Source organism: Drosophila novamexicana, unplaced genomic scaffold (assembly GCF_003285875.2).
Source record: "Drosophila novamexicana strain 15010-1031.04,08,12 unplaced genomic scaffold, DnovRS2.1 tig00000009-arrow-pilon, whole genome shotgun sequence".
Lineage (NCBI taxonomy): Eukaryota > Metazoa > Arthropoda > Insecta > Diptera > Drosophilidae > Drosophila > Drosophila novamexicana.
Genome location: NW_020824766.1, coordinates 2,650,328 through 2,663,265, shown reverse-complemented (window position 1 = coordinate 2,663,265; position 12,938 = coordinate 2,650,328). Strand labels below are relative to the sequence as shown.

General features: G+C 36.1%; 1 protein-coding gene and 1 long non-coding RNA gene across 3 annotated transcripts in view; one reads left to right on the top strand and one right to left on the bottom strand.

The window, feature by feature from the left end:
- Positions 1-1,491: 1,491 nt before the first annotated feature.
- Positions 1,492-3,385, bottom strand: LOC115768278. Its single transcript, XR_004018504.1, has 3 exons — positions 3,227-3,385; positions 2,943-3,160; positions 1,492-1,997 (listed from the first exon to the last, which is right to left on the bottom strand). It is a non-coding gene; the product is annotated as an uncharacterized LOC115768278 (long non-coding RNA).
- Positions 3,386-6,552: 3,167 nt separating this feature from the next.
- Positions 6,553-12,938, top strand: part of LOC115768157 (adenylate cyclase type 2) — a 36,278-nt gene continuing 29,892 nt past the window's right edge. The window contains exon 1 of one of the 2 annotated variants that reach the window (XM_030712655.1): positions 6,553-6,689. The gene's annotated coding sequence lies outside the window, so the exon portion shown is untranslated. Of the gene's footprint in view, positions 6,690-6,714; positions 6,760-12,938 lie in introns of those variants that run through there. The other variant, XM_030712663.1, reaches the window with a different exon arrangement.

Here is a 12,938-nt window from a genome sequence, read left to right as displayed (position 1 = left end):
TTAGTTTCCAAAAGACAACTTATTGCCTTTATTAAATGTCCTGTATGCGGCAAATATGCCTTGCGGGTATATTCATACCTGTACGCAGCTCCTGTGCTCATAGTTTACATAACTGAAAAGGAGTTTTCCCTTTGTTAACTTTAAATGACAGTCAATAATAGTCATAAAGTGCCTAAGTTATGCAATACAAATTGCCTATTAACGTTTTTTATGCTTACAATCAAAGGCCAGTTTCCGGCAAACCAAAAAAGGTCAACATATACAAAGCTTACGGCTTCTGGCTGGGCATGGCTTTAAGCAGCTTCCAATGCACGGAGGCCGTTTAAAGGTATCTTTCAGGCACGCACTGGCCACGCCCACTAAAGAGCTCAAAGAGCGGACAACAGATTTATGTCGGAGCCAGACAGGGGCATAGCAAGAGGCACAGACATCCTGCAAACAGGACACATTTCTTATTTTTTTCGCTGGTTCTCAAAGTTTGTGTCTGATGGATGCCGTTATTTTTGTTCGCTTCTATCGAACAGAAAAATAATTTGCGTTTATATTGAATTTCACTCTGCTGCTTTCGTTTTGAAAAATTGCTGGATTTATGCATATATTTATTCAAATGAGCCAACTCATCTACATTTTTGTGGCATTGATTTTAGACATTAAAGAAATTCGGTTCAGCAGTGAAATCGTATGATGTAAGATGAAACAATTTGTTGATGTTGATTGTTTAATTTGCGGCCAGACCCAATTTGATAATCAACTCTACAGGGTATTCAAAGAATCAAAGATTTGGTAGTCCACAATTTGACGAGTTTTTGGGTTTCGACTTTAATACTTAAATTTTATCGTGGCCAGAAAAGTTATTTGTTAAGATAGTTACAAGCTGCGCAAAATGTACATTGCCAAGCTTTGAGGGTTCTGTGTGAATAAATAAAACCAAAGCACACTAATGGGCGCAATACATGGTAAATATGACAGCTGTTGACACACACACACACACCCACACACACACGCGCCCGCAACAACATGCTGTTGTTGTTTTTGTGGCCTTTGTTGACTGTGCAGTTTTCTAATTAAGTCGGGCGTACTAATTAGAGCACATTCTGTAATTAGCATACATGCTGTACCCAACTGATGTTGTTCCCGTACTTTATGGGCCTTTGTTTTATTTTTTTTTAATTTGTGTATCCCAACTACAAAGTTATTCAAACTTTGTTGCAATTGATTTTCTTGGGGGCTGTGCCTGTGACAAAGTTCAAGGGTCACTCAGTCATTACTAATGCAAGAGTCTTGGCCCGGCACGATAGCATTGACAAGTCTAGGTCGCTCCCAAATTAGTTCATTAAATAGTTATTTTCAAATTAGGCGGCAATTGCAAGGCTAGCAGCTGGTTTAAGGCTCACAAATAGCACACACACACACATACAAGGGGCAAAAGCTGGCTATAATTTAAAATAAAAAAAAACAACTGTAACCTTAACACTTACCCCGATCAAAGAGCATTGCCTCATTTCGAATTCAAGACGAAGCCAATATCTTGAAAGCCCGACTGGCTTCACCAAGTTTTCAACTTGTCCGAGCCCAAACATGATTTGATCCCAATAACAGCATGACTTATGCATAGCGAAGAAATTATCCTTCGTGGGCCTCCCAGGCGACACAATTGGGCGTCATGTTGACAAGGGATTGACGTCAGGAGCTTTTAATCTATTGGCAGCCACATATTTTAAATTTATGCAAAATCCATTCGTGTTTTCAGCTAGTTAATTTGCATTGTACAATAAATCTTCTTTTCAAAGTTGTTTCACTTGCGTCAAATTATGTTGGGATTTACACATTTTAAATTGTATCCATTTTATTTATATGCCAATTTGCGCTGTTTTATTTATGCAAATTTCTAATACCCTTTAGCGAGAGTTGTGTGTTGTGTGTGAACCAGCAGGCGTGTAGTGTTGAGTGTGTAATTCATGCATCGATTGTAATTGCTTTAGGACCAAAGGCAAAGGCTGCAAGCAGAATAAAAAGAAAATAATTACTATTTAACATTTATAATTTAAAAGAAATTTATTAATGTGGTGATTCTCATTAAAGGCAGAGAATCAATTTTATTTTATAAGTTTAATTCCTGTTATATATATCCAATAGCATACACAATATCAGGCTATGCGCGCAAGGCTGCCTCAATTAATACTTAGCTGCACTGGGCAGCCCATTCATAGCATTTTCTGTACATGATGCGATGCATTCATGATCTGTTTATAACATTTTCAGCAAACATACACACTCCAACACGTTCCGTACTGGGCCACCTCTCTGCTCTTACTGAAACCCAGATGCAATTGACAGTCCCTTTTATACTGTGAGCTTACATTCATGATCTGTTATTAACATATTTATGCAAACACACACGCACAAATACACCATTACGCCTTCCGTCCTGGGCCACGGCTCAGCTTCGACTGAAGCACAGATGCAATGGGCATCCCTTTATATACTGTGACGAACTAACATTCGTGATCTGTTATTAACACTTGCATGCTATTGCACACGCACATACACACTTTTACACCTTCCTTACTGGGCCGCCTCGCAGACTCGACTGAACCCCAGCTACAGTGAGCTGCTCCTTTTATACTGTAACGATCGTACATTCATGATCTGTTATTAACATATTTATGCAAGCACACACGCACAAACACTATATTACACCTTCCGTCCTGGGCCGGGGCTCAACTTCGACTGAAACACAGATGCTATGGGCACTCCCTTTTATACTGTAACGAGCGCACATTCATGATCTGTTATTAACATATTTATGCAAACACGCACAAACACACCATTACGCCTTCCGTCCTGGGCCACGGCTCAGCTTCGACTGAAGCACAGATGCAATGGGCATCTCTTTATATACTGCGACGAGCAAAAATTCGTGATCTGTTATTAACACTTACATGCATATACACACTTTTGCACCTTCCTTACTGGGCCGCCTCGCAGACTCGACTGAACCCCAGCTACAGTGAGCTGCTCCTTTTATACTATGACGAGATGCCATTTTGATCTGTTATTAACATATTTATGTAAACACAAACACGCTATTACACCTTCCTTCCTGGGCCCCGGCGCAGCTTCGACTGAAACCCAGATGCTATGGGCACTCCCTTTTATACTGTAACGAGCGTACATTCATGATCTGTTATTAACACTTACATGTTATAGCAATAGCCATACACACTTTTACACCTGTTCTAGGCCGGCTCGCAGCTTCGGCTACAATCCAGCATTGAGCAGCCCTTTTTATACTGTGGGCTGCACTTGTTACAAGCCGACATTCATGGTTAAATTCTAATAATTTTATGCAAGCACAAATTCACTTAGCCAATATTATATCAACTTTTCCTAACCGCAGTTTCAGCTTGTGCCACGCCATCAGAAAGCAGCCGTATTTATACTCCTGGTTCTTCTTGTTCAAATTTATAATTTTACTAATATGCTTATTCAAAAACATCAGCACATCATACCAATTGTAATGAGTCGCTTCGCAGCTGTGACTGTGACGATTTTACATGCATGATCTCTTCTGAACATTTATATACAAACACACACGCACAAGCACTCTATGACGCCTACCGCACTGGGCAGCCTCACAGCATCGACTGATGCCCAGCTTCAAAGGGCCCTCCTTTTTATACTGTGACGAGCTTACATTCATGATCTGTTATTAGCATTTATCTGCAAACACTTTTCACACTCGCATTATTATACAATCCGTAATGGACCGCCGCGAAGCTTTCACTGAAGCACTGCGCCAATGGATAGTCCTTTTTATACTGTGCCGAGCCTACATTCATGATCTGTTATTAACATTTGCAAACACACACGCACATACACAATGTTACAACTTCTGTACTGGGGCGCCTCGCAGCATTAATGATCTGTTAATAACATATTTATGCAAGCACTCATGCATATGTTAGTTAGGAATTTAAACTTTTTAATTGATTCAAGTATTTTGATTAAATGCTGATAGTCGCACATCCCAATCCGTAAGAGGTTTGAAGTGAATAAAAAATTGTACTAAGACGGGGTTTTCGAAAAATTCACCAGCGGATAAAAATTGTATGCATATTTAAACCGTTACAGAGGGTATAATTATTTTGTCTAGAAATGTGAAACGCATCTTCGAGCTCATAAGGTGTTTATATTCTATATTATAATCAACATCCGCGCTGTCAGTCCGTTTATTTCTATGCGCATTATTCTGTCAGATTCTGTTGTAGGCAGTACATATGTCGGAACTGGCCGGATCGGACCACTATATCATATAGCTAAAGTAGGATAGTTCTGTCAAAATGTGCTTGTATGGAAAACTTTTGGTTTATCCATCTTGACTAATCTCGGCACTTACTATTTAAAATAACATGCATATGTTTATAGCTCAATCTTATATATATATAGAAACTATAAGATCTAGTTTATAGTTTTTGTTGTCATCATTATGTTTAAATCTATTTTTCAAGATCTGTATTAACATTTATTGAAGACACCGTGCACAGCTTGGGAAAAAATCTACATTTTGCGTGAAAAATAGGCGTCAATAGTTAGATCACATACAAAACTTACTTCCAAATACGCAAAGTGTTATTTAAAACATGATTAGCATTAATGGGGTTAAGCAGTAAGAATAATATTAAATAATGTGCTTTAACTTTCCATTTAATGCGAGTCAGCGAACTGTTATGTCGCGCTCTACAGGTTTATGTTGAACTTCTACCAGAAATGTTTGAATCTTATTAGCTCGCATTACGTGAACGCCACGTATTGTCGTATTGTCAGACGGAAATTGCACAAGTCTGCAAACAAACTTCAGCGCACTTTGACATGTCTTTTTACACGTGAGTGTGCGTGTTTGCTTATTCGCTTTTCTGTTTGTGTGCTAACAGAATTTTTGCCCGTCGACATTTTCTTAGACGAGTACCGTACGCAACCGGAAGTCAATGTTGACAATATCCTGTTAAGCTGGGATAAGTGTTCAGGGAACTGAATCGCACCGAGCCATTGCAATGTATATATAATTTAATTTAAACACCCTACTGACATCTGCGGGAAATTGAGGTTGAAGTGCAGCCGGCAATTGCATTTCGAGTTTTATTGAAATCAACGCTGTGAATAGAATAGTTCAGCTGTCCCTAGAAGCAATCGAAATCAATAAATTTAATTAAACGTGAAGGTTGCATAAACAATATGTCTAAAAAAATGTTTGCTGTTGCTAGTTATATCAATATCCTTGTTTTTAAGCTTAACACTTTTTTATTTGCAATCAGTCAATGAGTAAAAGTTTCTCCTTAATAAAGAATTTTCTTACCTTTGATCTTTACACTTTTCTGGTATTGGACCAGTTTCCGTTGCTTGCTAATTTATAGAATATAAATGAAATTGCAATCAGTTAATGAGCATTTGGAAGTAACTTTTGCTTTTATTGGCTTAATAAAGCATTGAGGCAACTTTATATTGATTGATTAATCGATTAACTGGCAAAAGATAGCGTATACGTGTAGGTAGGTAAGTAAAAAGTGTCACTTGACTAAAAGCTACTTGAAGAAATGCCACATCAAATATTAACCATACGCAACGTGTGACGAATCAAAATGCCCGTATGCTTGCGTGTGTGCGTTTCATTGACCAAAGTGTGCATTTGTGTGCTCGCGTGTGTGTGTGTGTAATATGCCGGCACTCGTGATAAAAACCAAAACAGAGCAACAGACGGCGTGCGCCCTCGCTCTCGCTCTCACTCTCACTCTCGCTCTATCTTTCTCACTCTCTCGTTGCGTTCGCTTAGCAACATTTTGCGGCAAGGTCGGCAACATTTGGCTGTGCTTGTTGCTTCGTGTCGGGCATGTGAACAAGAGAGCGTCGAAAATGCTTGCGTGTATTTGTGAGGCGCTCTTTACACTCTGCGCATTAATGATAAATATTAATTAATATTTTGATTAATATTAATTTTCTGCTCATGCGGGATATATATATTGTATTATATGATATATATTTAGTAAGAGATATAATTAAAAATGTTTTTATTTAACTTTAAAATAATAAAAATAAAATAAAAGTACAAACAATACTATTAATATATATTTTTTAGATTGCAATAGTTGGGAAATTAAAACTAACATCAAACTTACAGATAAAATAACATTATATACATGCATATATTCACATATATTTTACTGCAGTGTATTGCACGAATACAAAGACACGACGGCCGCAAGCCTTCGGCTCGTGTTTATGTGAGAGCCCGACAACACTGGCTGCTCCGTTCGCTGTTCGCGGTCAGCCGCGGCCTGTTGGACGTTGCTCGTTTCTGATTAGAATGCGCGCTCAGTTCTGATTAGACCGTGCGGGCGTGCGGTTCGCAGCAATTTGCGTTTTCGTACTCGTTTGCGATTTCGAGTTCGATCTGATTTTCATTTCGCGCGTTTCGATGAGCGCGCGCGTTTTGTTTGTGTCTGTGATTTAATTTAACAACGCGCGCGTTTTAAGCATAATATACATATATGCATATATATATATATTGATATAAATAATTAAGCTATATGTATCAAATACACATGTGAAATTTGTTTAAATTGCCAAAAGCAACAACAACAACAACAACAACAGCAACAGCAACAAAGCATCGACAGCCTCCAATCATTTAGGTAGTGTATCTGTTTTCACACAATGAGAAGTTTTAATTAACGCAAAACTTAAGAAAACAACAAGCAAAATGTAAGCGAACCGGCAAAAAACGGAACTGTTTCTCCCGCCAACTAATTGCCAAGTTCAATAGCAACTAAAATTAAAATAAAATAGAACACAAAAAGCAAATAGCAAAAAACAAAAACAAAACAAAAACTAAAATCAAGTTTAAAACGCTTTCGTAAGCCCTCTGGCAGGTGTGATAACCGCTAATCGGCTTTCATTTCTGATTTCTGATTTCGAGCTTCTATTATTAATTTAATGAACTAATACAAATTGCTTCTTGCTTTTATTAACATATTATAAAAACATATACAATTGATTAGTTGAAAAAAAAAGAAGGCAAGAGGAATATTGGACTGCTCTCGATTTGTCAGCTGTTGGCGACACATTGCGTCAGTTTTTTTTTAAGTGTTCTTGTTTTTTTTTTTTCATACTTTTTGTTGCTATTTTGCAATTTTTTTTCGTTATTTCTGACGGCCGGACGCGACGTTCTGCAGTGTGCGAGTGTGCGAGTGTGTGTGTGTGTGTGTGTGTGCGATGAAAGAAATGATAGAAAAAGCGGCACAAATAAATTTAGTTAGCGACTAGAGATATTGCCGGGCATATACATATGTATGCATAACTATCTCGACAATTTGTGGGTGGCATTGACTTTGCCATGATTCCAACAATCATAAATATAAGCATCAAAAACTTATAGTTTTCTATTTTCATATGATTAGCTAGCTTTTGTCAGTCTTTCTTTGGAGGTCACAAAGTTGTTCCATGGTGATTTATGACTATAATGTGGTTTAGTTCTCAGTTCTTCCTATTTTATTACTATTGGACTAACTGTAATACATTCATATTATAAACAATAACCTTTATACTTTATTGCTTTATACCCTTAATTATGGCATATTAACAAAAAGAGTTTCAGAGTCAGGGAATATTGTCGCCTTGTAATTGTAATTGGATATTTGTCAAAAGTTTTCTATTATGCTTAGGGCAATAACAGAAAGTATCTGCGGCAAGATTCATCATATAATTGCCTCTGCATGGGTATAAAAATAATCATTTAGTTAGTCGCGAAATCATTTGCCAAATGTTGTCTTTAAATAAATCAAGTTATAAAAATGCTCGCGTTGATTTTGTTTTGGCTCACGGCTTGCTTAATAAATTAACGCCCACACTCAGCGTGTTTTTCTTCTTAATATATATTGCTTAGTTTATTTTTTTATTTTTATTCTATTTTTTATCTTTATGGCCAGACAACGAAGTTCAAATTCTATAAGAAAATAGAGAACGATATATAAAAAAATCAACGCCACGAGGCGAAATTACTAAGTATATCTGATAACTCGATGAGGGAGCGCCCGTTTCATAGTTCAATATTCCAATTTTATATATACATATATATATATATATATATATATATAGGTGGCGTTCATTATCACAGCTAAAGTCGGCGGCAGCAGATAGCGTCGATAAAATACGTTTTTGAAGAGCCATAAAGCTCAATGAGACAAATTATATTTCGCATTTCCATTTAAATAATCATTTTTTATAAACTAATTGAAAGCGAACTGCAAATTCTTCGCTTGTCACAAATGATATTCACCAAATTAATTACTCACACTTGATTGTGCTGTGCCGAATTTAATGAAATGAACACTTTATGCACATATCAGCCCAAAACTTAAGTAATATATATATATATAAAATATATAAAAGTGAGTCATTAAATGTAATATTTTGTTACCCAATAGCTAAAGGTTTGATGATTCATTGCATGCTGAAACTTCGGCTCAAACTAGAGGCTAGACGCTGTTATCATTGTGTGTACCTTGGCGTAGATTAAGTTTTAAAATAAAAGAGTTTCTGTCTGTTGTTTCAGAATAAATATGAGCTACATAATATAAATAGCTGACACAATTTCCTTCCCATAGGTATACTTGCGAGATTATGACTCGTATATTTCAAAGTACACTTGCACTTTGAGTATATATTTGACACACATTATGCATAAACGAAACGCTTTTAATTCGTGTTCATCTGCACGAAACCAAAATCCAAACAAACTGAAATTTTTATTACACTTTCAAATAACCAAAATCTCAACCAAAAAAATGTTCGCCAAAAACGTGGAATGGAATATTTGTATATATATTTTTTGCATTAATATAAGCTGCTGAAAATACTTGAAAATGGTTGAAAAAAAAAGGTTTAATTGTGGCAAACAGGCAAGATTGTTAAAAGTTTATGCCTATTTGCTTTTTTCTGCCCATTTGTGCTATAATTTTTATTTTTGCCAATAATATTTCTAAGTCTGGCACATTGACGCTGTCCAGTTTATAAAAAATGTGCGAAAATCGCGTTGTTATTTCAACTCGTGCATTTGCTGCTTTATTTATGTGTCTGGTTTGCTAAGCAAATTGTATTAAATGTTATTGTTGTTGTTCTTGTTGTTGTTGTTGTTGTTTATCCGCAGGTCACACAGATTCTTATTTTCACGAACATCCCGCACCGCATTTAGGTATATATGTATACATATACATATTTATGTCGAGGCGAAGCGTTTTATATTTATTTCTCGTTTGAATTTAATTAAATTTGCACATTTGTGTAAAATTTCATATACATGTGTCGCTTTCTATGTGACGAACACGGGGCGTGTCTGTGACGGATTCTGCATCTGCATTTGTATCTGTATATGTAGCTGTAGCTCTGCCTGTATCTGTATCTGCGTGTGTATGTGTGTGTGACTGAGTGCCCCCCATGTGTCAGCCTAGACGCCTAATCAAACAGCAGCAGCAACAAAAGCGGCGACAGACAAAATTCAAAGCCCTCAGAGCAAAAAAAAAAAATATATATCAAATATAATAAACATGTGTAATGACGGTGAAAGAGAATCTGCAAAAGCAACAACAACAACAACAAAAGCAACAAAAAACCAAAACAAATGTGACAAATAAAATAAAATGAAATAAGCCGCTCGGCGATTATAGAAAAAGTCCCACGGAATTCTTTTTAAGCGATCGCCAAATGCCAAAAATGAAAAAATTTTATAAATAAAAATAAAAACATTTGAAATTTATTCGCTATATTTCCCTAATTTGTTGCCTTGCCATGCGCAAACGGGAATACACGAAAATATCAATTTTTTAATTGCTCTTAATTAAGCGTAATTAAAAGTCTAATTTATTTTACAGCGACATTGAGGTAGGGAAATGGCTTAGACGCATCAATGTTGACCTTAAGTAAAATATATAATTTTATCAAATTATCTTTTCTGTCTAACTAAGTATATAATTATATGGTGTATGGTATATAATTATATCTGGGCGGATTGAGAAAGAGTTCGTAATTCTTGTGATATAAATCGATGTGGATTTGGGCGGTTTCAAGTCTATTAAAACTTGTATATGTATTCATAAAAAGTTAAGAGAGTAAGAATATCTTCGGCATGACGAAGTTTAAATACCCTAGAAGACATTTGCCTTACTAGTTTGCAGATATGTAAGAATAGTGAAGTGTGTACGTGCTGAGTTTGATGAAAATATCTTGAAGAGTAGAATATTTTGCCATACAAGAGCATACATTTCGACGGATTGTTCCTATAGCATCTATATATTATAATGGTCCGATGTTGATAAGATTTTGCATATGAAAATATATAAATATATATTTAGGAAGCATATGAAAAGTAATATATGCCGAGTGTGGTCAAGATATCTTGATAAACAAAATAAGTTTTTCATACAAGAATCTATGTATGATATAGCTCTCCGATTCAGTCGGTTCCAGCATATGATAGCTTTAACCTAGACCGAGACTAGTTTGTATAGAATCAGACGGACAGACAAACAGTTGGACGGACTTGGTTGTACAAACTCAGCTGTAGATGCTGATCGAGAATATACGTACACTATGAGGTCGGAGATGTCTCCTTTTTTGCGTTACATGTTTCTTGACAAAATTATAATACTCTTTACAAGGGTATATAAATGAAAACGTGTAAATCTATTTGTAATAATCGACTTGTCCGTTTTCAAATTACATGAAATAACTTTATTTTTCATCTGTTTTACTTTGTAATTAATTTTGAAGTTTTCAAAGTAATCAGAGTATATTTAAATATTCCCACGGGCTCGATAAGTTAATTACCAAATGCCAAACTATTACAAACTGAATGTATAAAGTACACAAAAGATGACTTTATCAGTAAATATTGACACGTCAGTTTGGCGTCATTTTGGACTAAAAATAAATGCTATGACAAAACATTTGTATTTTGAGTGTATTGTATTTCTAATACCCATTGTACAGAAAAAGCCATTTAGCATATTACGTGTATAAGGTATCAGACAACAAAGGAGTGCAAACAAGACAAATACTCAGCAATTCATGTATGCGATGCGAGTGTGTTTATTCAAAACTAAAATGCAGTCACTTTACGTATCTATGCATTTCCACATATGCAATACATACAAGGCTCTGAATCAACATAGCTGTAAAATAAAAGAGTATTAACACTTAAATAACATAAGGAGAAAAGGGGTTAAATTGTCTTAATCTATCTTCGCCTTTATATGTAAATAGATATGTACATATGCTTGATTATTTTATTGCCCATCTTTAAATAAAAGAAAGAGAGAGACTCTCTGCAAATCACTGGAAGATAAATATATAGAAGATGGTATAAAGGAGGATCAGCGGAAAAAATACAATAAGAGAGACAGAATGAGAAAGCGAGAGAGAGAAAGCAAGAGTGAGTGAGAGAGAAAGAGAGAGCGAGAGTAAATAAAAGTGAGAGTATGACAGACTGCAAGTCTTACATGAATTTGTGAGAATCGCATAGAAGGGTAACATTTAATTTTTATTTGCAGTGCATTCAGATGCATAAAAAATGCTTAGGGTTTTCAGTCAGTGAGATACCAATCGTCTTTCTTTATAAAAAAAGTCCATATAGGTAGATCAAATTGAATGATAAACCAGCTTGAGCAGGTGCTGACTTGCCCAAACAAGTTGAGAGGCGCCGACTTTGGAGACATCATTAGAAATGATTAGACTTTCTATAGGAGCTCGTGTCTTTTTCATTTAAACTTTAGCTGGCTGCTTCGATAGTCAATCAATTTGGTATATGTTTATTAAACTTAATTAAATTTAGGGTATCTCATTGGCGCGCTAAGCCAATTAGAACCTTCTAGATTATAGTTATTAATTTCAGCAAATCGCCCAAATGCGGCCTGCTCTATTTCTGGCTGCTGCTGTCAATCGTCAGCGATTTGTTTTTGCACTTTTCACACTTGTAGCGCGTTAAAATGTCAAAAAAATCTTACAGCATTTATCACAGTTTCAAAAATTGATTTATTTGCCCATAATATTTTGACCATAATTCAAAGAACGCAACAACCAAAAATTGCCAACCGAATTCGAGTTGACGTCGTCAACACAATCATCGCCATCATAATCAACATCACCATCATTATCATCATCGCCCTCCTCATTGGCAAAACGCACGCATTTGCACAAATCTTTGGGCCGTTCGCTTAGCTCTTGTCCACAGCTCTATGGTTCCACTGCTCCGCTGGTCCGCTGGTCCGCTGGTCCACTGGTTGACTGGCGACGACCAAATGGGCGAGAAATTTCATTTTATGGCAAATCAGGTTTATCTTGCACGTTGCACAAATTTTTCACTCTGACACACAAAATATTTCCAAGAATTAAAGAATGAAAATGAATTGTGCAGCAATTTGAAGGTCGTGTGGAAATTAAAACAAATTGTTTGGAGCATTTTCTTCAGCGAACTTACTCTTCTCACTTATATTTATTTCTTTTGTTAATTACGGTTGCTCGACTTTTGGTTTTTATGAGACTCAATTATTTATAGACTCTAGATGTCGGCCGTTTTATGAACGGGCTGCAGGCCATAAAATCGCTTAGCACATGTTTGAAAACATTTGCTCAGCGCCATAAATATACAATTTAAATCTCAAACAGGCTAACACTTAAATGCAGCTGTGCCAGGAGTCAGGGCCAGCTTGTGGCCTTAGCTTGGTGTAGAGAGAGGCTTCTTGTTGTAAACAAATTGAATAAGGAAATAATTAAATGCTACTGAAATAGCTTGAACAATTCCACTTGTTTATCTCAAAGTAATCAAATTTTGTTTAGTTCAATTTATGTATGCTTCGATTCGATGGCTTCTTCAGGCATCATTAACAATC